The sequence below is a fragment of the Pinus tabuliformis genome, chromosome 1_1 (assembly GCF_031772625.1).
Source record: "Pinus tabuliformis cultivar Carrire ecotype Pingquan chromosome 1_1, CPIR1, whole genome shotgun sequence".
NCBI lineage: Eukaryota > Viridiplantae > Streptophyta > Pinopsida > Pinales > Pinaceae > Pinus > Pinus tabuliformis.
In genome coordinates this window covers 84,618,909-84,633,863 of record NC_142297.1, presented here as the reverse complement: position 1 = coordinate 84,633,863, position 14,955 = coordinate 84,618,909, and the positions used below count along the sequence as shown (strand labels likewise).

Sequence of the window (14,955 nt, the reverse complement as noted above, 5' to 3'; positions counted from 1 at the left end):
CTCTATATCACTATAATGCTGTTCACTATAAAAATCATCATCAGAACAATTTGTACAAATATTCATTTTCTGTATAGGTTCTTCATCTTCATTATCTGAAACTTCTGTAAGAATATATACATCAGAAATTTCTTCATCTGATTCTACTACAGACCAATCATCTTGAAATTCTTCAATATCTATACAAGCTTTAAGTTTACTAGGTGATTTCTGAGGACACTTTCTGGCAAAATGTCCTTCCTTTTTACAAATGAAACAACAATTGTTGTTTCTTGGAGCTGTTCTCTTTTTCAAATATCTGAATTTTCTGAAAGGTCTCTTCGGGTTCGATACTCTTTTGGGCTTGTATCTACCATACCTTTTGTATTTTTTCTTCTTTGATTTAAAAGGTGTCCATGGTAATACAGTTTTGCAGACATCTGAACTTGGAGTGATGTCATGCGCCTTCTTCTGCCAACACAAATATTTGACCTTTTCTGACACTCTAAACAGAAGATCAACCCAATAAACTTGTTCTAAACTTTTCATTTGAACCTCAAGATCTTTCATAATCAGATCTCCTAAGTTTCCTGGCAACTTTGACAAGAAAGAAACTTTTTTAGCAATATCATTAAACAGATTAGCTTTAAAGACTTTAGCCATAAATTCTTTACCGAATTGATCTAAATATTTTAGATCTTTTAGTTCCATGCGGCTAAGGTCAGTCAATAGCTGTTTCTTTTCATCTTTTGGTTCTGGCTTAAATTGGGTTTTTAACAGCATTTCAAATGTAGCTAAACCTGCTTCCATGACTGCTATTCTCTCTGCTTCTGTTCCTCCCATCCACCAATCAAACACTATTCCTGCCATCCTTTTTTCTGCTAAAATCATGATAGACACATTGTCTAATCTTGTTGTGACCTGCATTTGATATAAGGCTCCTATCCAGATTCTAATAGACTCACCAGGATTGGATGAGTTATCTAGATCTAGAATGTAACCACTAGAGTTTGTAGCAAACAGATCTTCTTCAACTCTAGGGTATTTAGCTTCTCTCAGGATGTGAGCTTTGTTTTGATTCTTTATTGATGGCATAATAAAGGATGGAAACTTTATTGCAGCTTGTTCTAAAGACATAACTTCCTTCTTAGATTCAAAAGGTTTTTTTGTTTTAAACGTTCTAGAAGATCCACTGGTTAATTTTCCAGTGTCTCTGGAAGTCCCTTCTCCATCACTTGTTTCTGGTGCTTCTTCTTCTAAATCCCAGTAATTTGGGGTTGTCATATCTACATGAAATTTTGGGATTTTCTTACCCTTCTTCTTCATTTTTCTTTTTCTTCTCTCCTCTCTTTCTCTCTTTTCTTCCTGTTGCTCTTCATACAACAGTTTTAAATTTTCATTTATCAAATCTGCTTGTTGTCCTAGATTGTCTAGAACATTTTCAGCATGAGAACACCAAGTAGTCAAATAATTTCCTACTTGATATACTTGTTCCAAATCATTGGGCTCTTGTGATTCATGTTCTAAGAGAGGTGCACAATCTGCTCTTGTAGCAGGCTGTTTGGACATTGATGAAGAGACACAAAATTTTGTTTTTGGTGGCCATTTTCCTCCTCTGACAAATCTTTTATTTGCATATCTATATTCCTCCATAGGTGGATAATTCTGTACATGAGTTCTAAACATTTTATTTATAGCTAGAAAAGGTTTTTCTTCAGGTATATACAATTGTTTTTCAGACCGGGGTGTACTGGTGGAAGTAGACGGCTCTTTTTCCCCACAAAACACAAAACCCAACACGAATATGCAAAGAAAAACGAACCTTGCGGCTCGAAGTTAGCTTTAGCCAAAAAACTAGAAATTTAAAAAAAAAAATTCTCAAAGTTAGCTTTAGCCGAAAAACTAAATATTTTTCTCAATGTTTCTGATTTTCCGAGATCACACTAAGGTGCAGGTAAAAGAGCATACGCATGAGAAAAATCCTTCCTTTCTGTTTCTGATTTGCCCAGATCGTACAGAGTCACAGGGCAAAGAGCATACGCAGAAATGAAAGGTGTAGATTCGGTTAAAAAAAAAGGCTAAATAAACCGAAAACCGAAATAAGCAGAGAGAAAATAACAGTAAACTGCAAAAAAAACACTGTATACCTCCCGATCTGAAAAATGACGCAGCTAGGGCTACCGGAAACCTTTTCGCGTGAAACGAAAGGGGTTCCTCACTGGAACAGATGCTCCGAACGCAACAGAGCAGTCCTCTCAGCCCGAAAGCAGTCAGAAACAGCAGATCTAGGAAACGACAGCCGCATGCAATTCTACCGGCTTCAGATTTGGATCACCAACGGACGCGGCCCTTAAATAGCTCTGATACCATGTAGGAATTTACAGGGTAAGTTCCTCAGAAAGAACACCAAAAGGACACCGCTCACAGCCAGATCTCAAATCAATACACCAGTATTTTTGATGTGGTTAAAACCCTCAGAGTGCAAGGAGGGAAACAGTCCACGGCCTGTCCCAACGTGGGTACTACAGGCAATTTATTAATCAAAGAATGAAAATTTACATAAGCTTCTCTCATGCACGGATTACCCGAACAATGACCCTCCATGCGCTTTAAATAGAACTCATGGACCAATCGGGTGTCAAGACACGGATCAAGTGTCGGTAATACCGAGGAGAGAATGAACCGTCGGATCACTACATATCGTGACCGTCGGATTGTAAGTTACAATATGTACAACGGTAAAGAAACACACTTTACCTAACTCTATACCTAACTCTAAACTAGACCAAGTTGAACTTAACTATATCCTATGTGTCAGAATATCCTAACAGGAACATCCCTGGATCACCCAAAGGAAGGAGGTAATTCTCGGAGAATATTGCATGGGAAGACTGTGTAAGTGTCACTCTAGAGATGGTAGAAGTTCATTCCGGGGAAGACTCCATTGGGGAATACTACCAAAGTAATCTAATAGACATTACAAATATTCTCATATGGACCATCTATATAAAAGAAGTTTTGGAAATTTATTTGAGTTTGCCTACAAAGTGGCTAAAGTCCAAGAGGAAGCAAGAGAAGCTATCAAGACAAAAGAAAAAGTGTAAAAAGCATTTCCTATCTAGATGAAGCCATAATTCTCACCACATTGTAATAGTCAAAAGGAAGTGCAAGCAACTTTCCAATATTCTGAATCAAATTTCAAGTGAAGAATCAAAAGGTAACTTATCTACTTGAAAATGGTTCTCAATGTAATTTGATTTCTGAAACATTAGTTGATGAGATTATTTTAGAAACTTATAATCTAATGCATCCAAGCTTACTAGCATGGTTGCAAGATAAATCTTTTATGAGAATCACTGAGAGCTATAAAATCAAATTTTGCATTAATGCTAACTATTTTTATGAATTAAATTATCCAATTGCATTGTTAAACGCCTATGAAGTGATATTTGGTGGCCCATACACCTATGGGGTAAGACTACTACTTGCTATAACAGGGAAAAAATGTCACTTGGTGAAGGGAGGTAACATGGTATCTTTTAAGAAATTAAATATTATACTTATGTCATTTCTAGGCCATTGTTCTGGTTTGAAAAATCACACACATAAAATGTAGGTAAATATTCAATAGAAAATCATATCATTTACTATTAAAATTGGGAAACTTTTGGTGAAAATTATATTTTTATTCATATCTATGTAAAAAATAGGCAATTTTTAACAAAATGGGTGATTTTATTTTATTTTTAAATGGCCAAAAGATAGCTAATGGGATAAGTTTCACCCCCAAAAAATCCTTAGGTAACACATATACATAGTCAAATCACATAAAGGGAGAGAAAGAATATCTTGTATAATAGAAATTTAGTAATAGACCAGAAAGCAACAAGTAATGTTCTTCATTATGAAATAGTGGAGATGGAAAAGTAAATGGAGGTCATGTGTTTCCATCTCATTAATGATATAGCTTTTGAAAACCAAAAGCCCCCCAATGAGGATGTGAAATCTAAAATGGATCTAAAATAGATAGAAATGGATCACGATTTAGATTAAGAAAAAATATGAGCAGAAAAAGAGGCCACTAAATTTGTTATTGTGGAAGCTATTGAAAATTCTATGAAAGTTGTTGTTATGGAAGTAATAGTGTTATCACTATAGAGGAATGAGCTACAAACTATTAATTTAAAGTTATAAAGGTGGATAGAGGAATGAGCTACAAAATATTAATTTAAAGCTATAAAGGTGGATAAAATAGGAGGTCGCAATTGTTGGTGTGATGGCCGGCCCTTGAATTACTTGGCTACCAATTTTCCACAAAGAACTTTGAGATGCCAATGTAAGAGCGAAATAATCAACAAAATAAAAAATAAAATGAGAATCTAAAAGGAATGGTACCAATAAGAAAGAGAGGGGAAAATAGAAGGGAAACAACATTTGTATTTCTGGCTATTTCAATCGATCTCAATGTTGTCCTCTTTATAACAAATCAGAATGGTTTCCCTACCAGGATTAGTAAGGCTTTGGTTTTATTCTTGTAAGAAAATATCTAAAATCCGAGAGAGCAAGAAATACCATACCAAATTGGTTTCCTGAAGTTGGGTTTTAAGGGTAAATAACTATGTACTGTGGTTATATTACTCTGTATGGTTTTAGTTCAATGTGTTTAACCATTGTTTTAGATTTTTCTATAAATATTAGCATAGATTCATGTGCTAAATCATGCTATTGCATTGTTTAGATTTGGGTAGCATTTAAGTAATGGTTCTTGTGTTTATAAATCACTATTCACTCTCATTTAATCTCCCTATTTAGTGTGACAATTATATAGACATGTACATAGGTGCCAAATATATTTTTGCACTCACAATAACTCTTATTTTAAAAATAGACAACAAAACAATTTTACACACAATTATATTGTGATTCACATTTATATTAGTTAGAATCATTATAATTAATTATTATTAGTTTGAAACATTAACTCACTTATCTACAAACAACTATCTTGTTTTTAATTCATCTTGTTGTTACCTTGGGATGATTAATTTTGTTGTTACCTTAGTATAATCAACAACCAATAAGTGAAATGTATTAATAATGTTGTAATAAAATAATTTTCTACTCACTCAAATTTAAGATGCATAATGAAACAAAATGTATTAACAATGTTGTAATAAAATAATTTTCTCCCTCACTCAAATTTGAGATGCATAATGACATATTTCTTTATTTAAAGTGTTTATTTCAGTGCTATAACATGGTATTTAATTTCCCCTAAACATATAACTCTCATATCATGGTATTTAATTTCCCCAGACATATAACTCTCAGTTGTTGTACAGTAGATAAATTAGAGAGGTTTCAAATAAGGTCTTAATACTTAAAATTTAATCTCATGAAATATATTTCACTTTAACCATCATTACATATAACTCTTAATTGTTGTACTGTAGATAAATTAGAGGGGTTTCAAATAATGTCTTAATACTTGAAATTTAATCTCGTGAAATATATGTCACTTTAACCATAATTACAAAAAATAGAATAACATTATTTCACATTTACCCATAATTACAAAAAAATAGAGTAACATTATTTCACATTAAAGTTCTATATTGATGAATTGTTTGGACTAGAAGTCCTGGAATATAGATCATATTCACTAAATCTGATTCTATATTGTAACCATTCTACCTCATTCACTAGTTTCTTTGAATCCACATTAACAATCCATATTGGAGAATTACTCCATGTCCCTCAATTACGGATCATACCTGCTAAAACTTATTCTATACGCTAACTCTTCTGCGTTCAACACCATTTTAAGTAGTTTCGAAGTAGAATTGAAAGTAGATTGAGTTTTTGAAGTAGTTTCAAAGTAGATTGACAGGACGTACCATAAAACATATAATTATTACTGCCACTAAACTTTTTTTATATGATGTTAGATGTATATGTCAAATGCAGTGGTAAAGTGGTAAATTCTTATGACTCTGTTTTAAGAAATTTAAACATGATTGTGAAAAATGAAATTAAGAATAACGGTGAAAACAAGTTTTTATGACTAGTGGAAAATTTAAGCATGATCACCGAAATTGAATTGGAGAGTAATTGGGAAAAGGTGATTGAAACTTGTATTCTGCGGAACTGTACAAAAATGGATGTGGTTGTCTCCCATCCTTCCCACTACTTCATTAGCAAGTGTACAGGGTGTGGTCGTTTTAATGTCTGCAACACCCATGTTGGTCACATGGGTGTAACTAGTCTACTCTTTTGATGGTATGCCTCCGCTCACCTCACACTTTCTAAATCTCTTTCATGCAAAAATGTGGCAGTTGTACTATCATCACACTAATATCATCTTGAGATTTTCTGGTTACTGCTACTTCTACAAGCTTTTTGCAAGCAGCCATAGGACCTCCTGCTAATGGTATAAAATTAGGTTGCTTCTCGACGCAGAAAGGCCTGGCAATATCCACTGCTCCCTGATTACTTACTTTATCCCACATCCCATCTGATGCAAAAATTAAAAACTCACAATCAGATGTAATTTTAATCTTTCTCGTCTCTGGTTCAGCGGTTATCCATTCTTTCAAGTGTGAATCCCCTATTGCCCTAGATACAGCCAGAGATCCCTGAACTCGCCAAACTCCCTGGCGGAGCTCCACAATTCCACCCAAATTTTCTATCCGTTGTCGCTCGTCCTCCCTTCCAGCTCGATGATCACATGTAAGGGCTTCAGCAGCGCCCTCTCTGCTAATAACTGCTCAACAATCCCCAGCATTGGAAACCACTAAGTTACCACCTTTAATCAGAGCGGTCACACAAGCAGTACCGCTGCCAACCTCCTGCTTCAAAAACTCAGCATCTGTTGTTAAGTATCCAGCTCTAACGGCCTGCTCAAGAAAGTCTTCGGTTTCATCTTCCATGCTGAGCATAGCGTCCACAATATTCTGCCCAAGATTTTCGGCAGTGAAAGCTGCAGCTTTCCGACCACCATGACCATCCAACACACCAAAAAAGGCCTGTCTGGAATCACCGAGAACATTGACAATGGTTTTGTGGGTATCCTCCATGAATTCTCGCCGACCTTTTTTGCGCGAAACTGCATAATGAGTACCCTCCTCATTCACCTCCTTCGGCTGCTCCACTGCCGGGCACGGCGCGTTTAGGCCCGACAGCTGCAGCGGAATATCCAGCCTCTGCGGTCGTTTCCTTTTGAGAGGAGGCAAAGGGAACTTGCGGACATTCGAACCACTATCCTCCGGGACATTGACACAAGAAGGGAAAGGCCTCTTGGTCGGGCTCTCCCCGCTCTCGATCCACAGCATATTTTCGTCTCTGATGGTTAAAACAGGCCTTAGCGGAGACCCCACAAAATTTGCGTGGATGCCGCTGCTCCTGGGCGTCTGGAAACCATGATTCCTGGGGGAAGCTGCCCATATCTCGATACCGGAACTGTGTATAGAGGGAGAATTCACTGCGACAATGCAAGCCATGTTAACAATCTGTGGATCTGCTGGCGATGATGGTGGACTTTGTTGATACCTTCGGAAACCTTTGTATTCTTGTTGCCCTATCACAGGATCTGTGCAACGGTGATAAATAAATGAACTCTTCTCTCGTTTCAGTTCAGTTGAATATCTCTCTCCGAACCTGTTAAACATAGATGATTCCAGCATTCTTATAGCGTTCAATCGTTTCATATGAGACGAGATTTTGGAAAAAGTCCAGTTTTCAGTTATCCAGCATGTGCCTAGTCAATTATCCACTTACTACAGACGTCTATGTTCATCATGATTGAAAAATTCTATATCATTTACGCTCCCAGCTATTTTCTTTTTTAATGACCTGACAATAATGGCAGCGACCTCCGCCGTCCAGCCATGACATGACAAGGCAGACATGTTCCACTTGGCATATCGCTTCTCATCTTCACGTGGTCGTCGTTCATAACCTCATGTGCAAAAACAGATCCTTTCTGCATTGTGGAGTCCAGAATTGTTACTGATGCCAAAGTCAAGGGGGTGGGCCGTGGGGGATGGTAATGGATGCCAGGGTCAGGCGGGTACGTCCACCATAGGTGTTATACACTATTGATTCACGAACTTGGTATTGTCCAAGATAGTGACTATGTCCAAGTCTACTTCCCAAGTGCGCTCAAAGTCTAAAAATGATATAATATGATTGAAGAGTGTAGAAATGCTATAATATGACATCAATCAATGAACTTTCTAATTCTCACATGCTTTATTATATTATTATCCACCGTGAATTTAGTCTTGGTAAGCCGTATTGGTTAGGGGAGTGTTTCCAGAATTTTCCGGAAGTTGCAGAAATCGTTTTTTTACCAAAATGGTTTAAAATTTAAAATTTAGTAATTGTATTGATATTAAGATTTTTTAATAATATTATGTTTTATTAGTAAAGTTTAATAATAGAGTTGGTGAAAGTTAATGATGGTCTTGAGGGGAGTGTTTCCAGAATTTTCCGGAAGTTGCAGAAATCGTTTTTTTCCCAAAATGGTTTAAAATTTAAAATTTAGTAATTGTATTGATATTAAGATTTTTTAATAATATTATGTTTTATTAGTAAAGTTTAATAATAGAGTTGGTGAAAGTTAATGATGGTCTTGATGATGTGTGGCAATATAAAATTAGCAAAATAACAATATGTTAATTTGGAAAGATAATTAGAGATGTAATCCAATATATATATAAATTTTCAAACTTATTATGAATTGGTTTTTCAAGTATATAATTTTTATTTATAGGAATTATGTGAAATTTGAGTTTTCTAAACTGGTATATATTATTTTTCATACAAAATATAATGCACATGTTTCTATTTCTCTAGCTACTGAGTATCTAAATGATAGAATCATGCTACAAAAGCTTGTGGACTTGTAGAAAACATATTGTTCTTTTGCAGAACTAAATTTGCAATCTTAATTTTATGTATTTTTAAGTTATGGAAATCATTATATCTTTGAAATTATAAGGCCCTCTATTAGTACAACTTAAAAGGGTCTTACAATTATCAAACATCCCTTCCCTTTTTACATTATAGGTCTTAAAGTCCTCTAGTGCACATATAATTTTTTTCCAAACAGTCAACGCCCTTATAAGTTATAAGAGAAATACACGAGGGATGTATTTTAATATTTTGACCTATTAATTTCAAAAATAAACGAGGGATAGATAGATAGATAGTAGACTCTATATGGGCATATTTCAAAAATCGATGTTTGTATGTTTTTGCAACTCAAACCACTAGATTCATGATCTTGAACCTATATCTAAATTAACCAAGTTGTCGTGCATGTTGGATTCCTACTCAGAAATATTTAAATTCCCAAAAATATGAGTGCATTAATAATGCAAGTGTGTTCTTGGTGTCAACAACTTATGCACACTTCTAGTACTAGGAGCTTGCACAAATTCATGTAGCTAGTGACTTTAATACATGGAAAATCGTTGAGGTGGCTTTCGTAGGGTGGGGAGGGATATAGGGGCCAAAGGAGAGAAAGAAGGAGAAACGTAGAGAGAGAGCAGGGTGTGGGGAAGAATGAGTTAGTGGGAATTGGTTGTGGTGGGTTTAAGGAGGAGGGGAGGGTGAGAAAGGGAGGGATAAAGGCGCCAAGGAGGGAGAGAAAGGGAGATGTGGAAAAGAATGAGTTGGTGAGGGTAGAGAGTGTGTGAGAATCAAAAAGTGAGAGATTAGGGAAGAGGGTCAGGAAGGGAGTGGAAGGACGATATTTTTGGTTGACATGGGGAGGAAGAGAGAGACAAATTTTGGAGGGGGTGTTGTGAATGTGTGTATATGTGTGTGTGTGTGGGTGAGAGAGAGAGAGAGAGAGAGAGACTGTGCGAGTGAGTGAGGGGGGAGAGAGAGGAAGGGTGAGAGATAGTGAGATGGCATGAGGGAGAAGAGAATGAAAGAGGGGGAGCAAGTGAGGGAGGGAGAAGAGAATGAGAGAGCAGGAGCAAGTGAGAGAGAGAGAGAGAGAGAGAGAGAGAGATGGAGGTTTTTGTGAAGAACACACTAAGTGAGGGAGGGAGGGATAGAGAAATAATGGAAGGGGGAGATTGAAAGGAGGGAGAAAAGATTATGGAGAGTGAGAGGAAGAGGAAGGAGAAGCGTGTGAGAGAGAGAGAGAGATATATGGAAATAGAGAGAGAGTGAGGAGGGAGACACAGAGAGAGAAGGACATAAGGTGGACTTAGAAACAAAGTTCGAGGGGGGGAGAGAAAAAGAGAGAGGGAGAGGGAGAAAGAGAGAGAGAGAGAGAGAGAGAGAGTTAGAGGGGGATTGTTGTGAATTACAGACTAAGGGAGGGAGGGAGTGAGGGATAGAGAAATAGAGGAAAGGGGGTGGAGGAGAGAGAGAGAGAGGATGGAGAGTTATAAAAGGAGGGGGGGGGAGAGATAGGTAAATATGGAGAGAGAGAGAGAGAGAGAGAGAGAGAGATGAAGAGACAAACAAGAAGATAGGGAGGAAAGTGGTGTGAGGGGGAAAGAGAGGGGCAGAGAGGGGAAGAAGAGAGAGGGTGGGGGGGTATTATTGTGAATTGTAGACTAAGGTAAGGAGGGAGGGAGGAGGGTGGAGGAGATAGAGAAAGGATGGAGAGTGATAGAAAGAGAGAAGAATAGGGGAGAGAGAGAGAGAGAGAGAGAGGTGAGGGAGTTGTTATGAAGTACAGACTTAGTGAGGGAAGGAGCAGGGAGAGAGAGAGGGGATGGAGAGTGATAAAAAGAGGGGGGGGGGGGGGGGGGGGGGCAGAGAGAGAGTGGGGTGGAGAGACGAAGAGACAAATAAGAAGATAGAGAGGAAAGGGGTGTAAGGGGGGAGAGGGGGAAGAAGAGAGAGAGCGAGACACACACACACACAACGAGAGTAGAGAGAGAGAGAGAGAGAGAGAGAGAGAGAGATGTGGGGGAGAGAGGGTGGAGAGAGATAAAGATGGAGAGAGAGTGGGAGAAGAGATGGAAGAGAGATGGAGATAGAGAGTGAGAGAGGACTAGGAGAGAGAGAGAGTGTGATGGGGGAGAGAGGGATATATGTAGAGAGAGGGAGAGAGAGAAGCTAGAAAAAGACAGATGTACGAATATGTAAATAGAAATTGAGAGATAAAAAGTGGGGAGAAGAGAGAGAGAGGGAAGGAGTTAGAGAGAGAGGAGAGAGAGAATGAGAGAAGTGAGAGAGGGATAGAGTGAAAGAAGAGGCTAAGAGGGAAGCATAGTACAACACCCTTCTCCCACATCTACCCAAGTAATTGACCAACCGGGGTAAATATGTGGCGAGAGGCTATTATGATAGGATTCAACCTCCTAGGTGACCTTAAGGAAGTGGAATCGACAGAAACATACCACATAGAGCTTCCACATCAGCAACAAAACTCCCAAGAGCCATCCCAACCAATCAGGTAGCCAACTCTTGAGACCAACTAAAGTTTTATACAAACAGAGCGTCTCTCGTATAGATTTATACATTAATAGAAAGAGTCTAAGAATCCAGTTGTTCTTACTGATTTTGTTTTTCAATTTGAATGGATAGTTGAGGTCCTTAACTTCATTTATTGAATTATTTATGATATCATTAAGCATTTAGGAAAAACTATTATAGGCCTCTTCTTTGTGTGAACTTCAGACACTCTGTCATTACTATCATTTACTATAGTAACTTATTTACTTTTTCATAGAATCATGGGACACATGTGCCCATGCATAATGATAACCACAATCAATATATAAATTAGGAAAATATGGTTAGATGCATCACAGATATATTAAAAACAACTCATATTACAATTGTTATTTATCCATATCTATTACAATGACAATGTGGCATAAGCCATTAATTGGAAATGGAAATCATACAATATTTATCTTTTTTGTCTGCAGTAAAACTGAGTCTCGCCCTATATCCACATCATCTCTTCCAAATGCCTCTCTTTCTTTTGGAACAAGTGTCATGTCCCTCCCTTACTACTGCATCCTTACTTTTGCACTCAGTCCATAACTTTTGTTCCCTTTTTATCCTTGTATGATTTCAAGCACTTTTGTTCCCTTTTTATCCTTGTATGATTTCAAGCACGCATGAGCCTGAATATTTTCCTAAGACCATTTAATTTCACATACCATCCCTTTTACTTCATGGACCACTAAGCCTTTAATGCATATCGTCAAGTTCAAGTTTCTTTTTTTGGACAATAAATTGTATCATCCCTACCAGGAATTCTCCATTTCTAGCTCTACAATCCATGTCCTTAGACTTAGTCACTTCTTTGTTTTATTATTCCAAACATTACAATATATGTACATTATTTTTACAATGCAGCTCATATTAGAACATTTTGTGAGACTATGACATAGACAATAAAATTTTTGAAAACTAATAACCATGAAATACCATTTTCTATTGTCTATTCTATTCTTGTTCGTTAATATGATGCAAAGTGAAGAAAATGTCAAAGTGCTCTAACTTTTTACTTGTTTGTTTTAGCAAATAAATTATATATCAAACTAATAACTTTAAATATCACTACAAAATTAAACCAAAAAAACACCACAAATGTCATTTTGCAAAAAGATAGCTAAAAGTAATTCTTGCAAAAAAAAAATTGTTAATGAGCTCGAGCAAAAAAAATAATATTATCAAAAGGTCATGTTTTTCTTCAATTAAGAACAATCTATAAAATTGCACTTAGAAATTAAGATTTAATACTTTGAAATTAGAAACTAAAATGGAATAGTTTAGTATTAGTTTCCGAATACTTAGACTTATTTTTTATTTTGCAAATAGTTAGATATCAACTTTCCTTATATATAAACTTGAACTATATAAACTTGAAAAAATTCAGCTTCTTCTTCACACATAACATCATAACTAAATAAATTAAAAACTACACATAAATCATAAATCATTATATAAATAAGCAATCACATTTCACTACATAACTCTAGTTTCGAAAATTTTCATCTATCTATAATATCAACACTTCTATGCGCAAATGCAACACATGCACAGTGAATTTTTTTTTTAATGCCAACGTCCATGCTTTGGTACACGCTGAAAAGCTCTAAATTCCTTCCCATCAAAGAATTATATATGGTCAATTGTTTCTTTGTGTCCCCATAATACTTGGAGGACGATCCTGAAGTCAAACGGGTTTGTCGTCCAAGTATACGGGTTGATTCATGAAATTGGTAATGTGTGTAGAGGAGTGAGTAGAGATGAAATTTGATGGGCAAATTGCCTGTTACAGGTTGATTTGTTCATTATATACAATTGAAAAATTGTAAAACCGTCACATTTGACAAGTGAGTTTCTTTCGAAATTCGAACCTTGATAGTGAGTGATTTCTAATCCACTCGTCGCGTTTCTAAGTCCACTCGATCTCTGGTAATTCTTAAATGATTTTTTATATTATTATTATTCATGGTTTAGTACTCAGTAAGCGGCACTGGTTATGTTCATGTTATGTTGACCTGGTTTTAAAGCATTTTTCCTTAATAATTTTACACATTTTATGGATTCATTTTAATTATATATTATTAAATTTAATTACATGTAAAAGTAAAATAATTAAATTAATATATTCTAATACATATTTAATTAAATAATTGTACTCTATTATGAAATCTATTTAAAATTTAAAAATATCCTAGATTGGGTGACTCTCGGTCTTACGCAGTGGGCGATGGAAGCTTCATGCAAAGCCATGTACCAGCCACCGCCGAACTCATGGGATGCACGAACAAGGTTACTTATAGCAAGATTCAGTGTTAGTATGTCGCTTCTTCTTAACATTGGGTTATTAATATTCATTTTTATGGTAATAACCTAACGTTAATTTTTATAATAATTATACAAATAAATGAATAGAGTTCTAAGTCTAAGTTGATAATGCTGAGAAGAAATTAATAGAGTAGTTTAATGAAGCTATAATTTTATGTGAAAAATACTGGAAATTCCAATAAAATTTTGACAAAAAATTAGTAGGAATTTTTGGAGATATAAATTATGGTAAGTAAAGTTTAAGATTTTGGGGGTTACAGAGGGTTTTTGATGGTGCTAAACCCATTTCCACTATCAAAAACATCATTTAAAGGCTCAAGTGGTTAGATTTTTTGCAAATAAAAATGACAAAATTCCGAAAAAAATGACTTTTTGAAAAAATTATATCCTTTATAAGCAAAGTCTTTATCTTTTAATTTTCTTAAGATAATAAAATAAACCGTTGGAATTAGCTGTTGGAAATATAGCCGTTTGAGTCTCTGCACACTCTATTTATTCAAGCTAAACCGGATTGGTTCTTCAACTTGTCCTGACGATGAACCACACTGGTTGGTTCCAAACGCGTCGACAAAAGATTGATTATGTGATTTTGACGAAGATTTTCTAAACAATAATAAAATAAATTGATATTCAATAAAATAAAATATAATAATAATTATGTATTAAATCTAGATTGATACAATTATAAATAAATAAAAAATAATAAGTATCGGTATTGATATAAGTACATTTTAATTATTTTAAGTTTTAGTTTTTATTATTTGAGTTTTTTTTATTTAGAAATTTGTTAGAATCACACATTTGAGGTACGCATTGTAAAGGAATTTGAGTTATGTAGTCTATCATAGTCAACCATGTTTGACCATGATCAGCCATAATATGTTTTACCATGATCAACTATGGTTGTACATGGTCAACCAAGGTCACTTGTTATCAATCATGGTCTACTATGATCAACCATGGTCAAACATGATCAGCCATACCATTGTCTACCATGATCAACCATAATCAACTATTGTCAACTATGATAGGCCATGGTCAATCATATTGAATATGGTCAATGATGGTCAACCATTTTCAATAAGAATATGTCACGATCAACCATTATCCACCAGTGTTGAATATGGTCAACCATGGTCAATCGTTATTAAATATGTTTAAATATGGTCAACAATG

The 14,955-nt window shown here is 35.7% G+C and overlaps 1 pseudogene; it reads right to left on the bottom strand.

Annotated features, from left to right (window-relative positions):
* Positions 1-6,284: 6,284 nt before the first annotated feature.
* LOC149211744 (putative protein phosphatase 2C 53 pseudogene) lies at positions 6,285-7,478 on the bottom strand (annotated as a pseudogene).
* Positions 7,479-14,955: the final 7,477 nt, after the last annotated feature.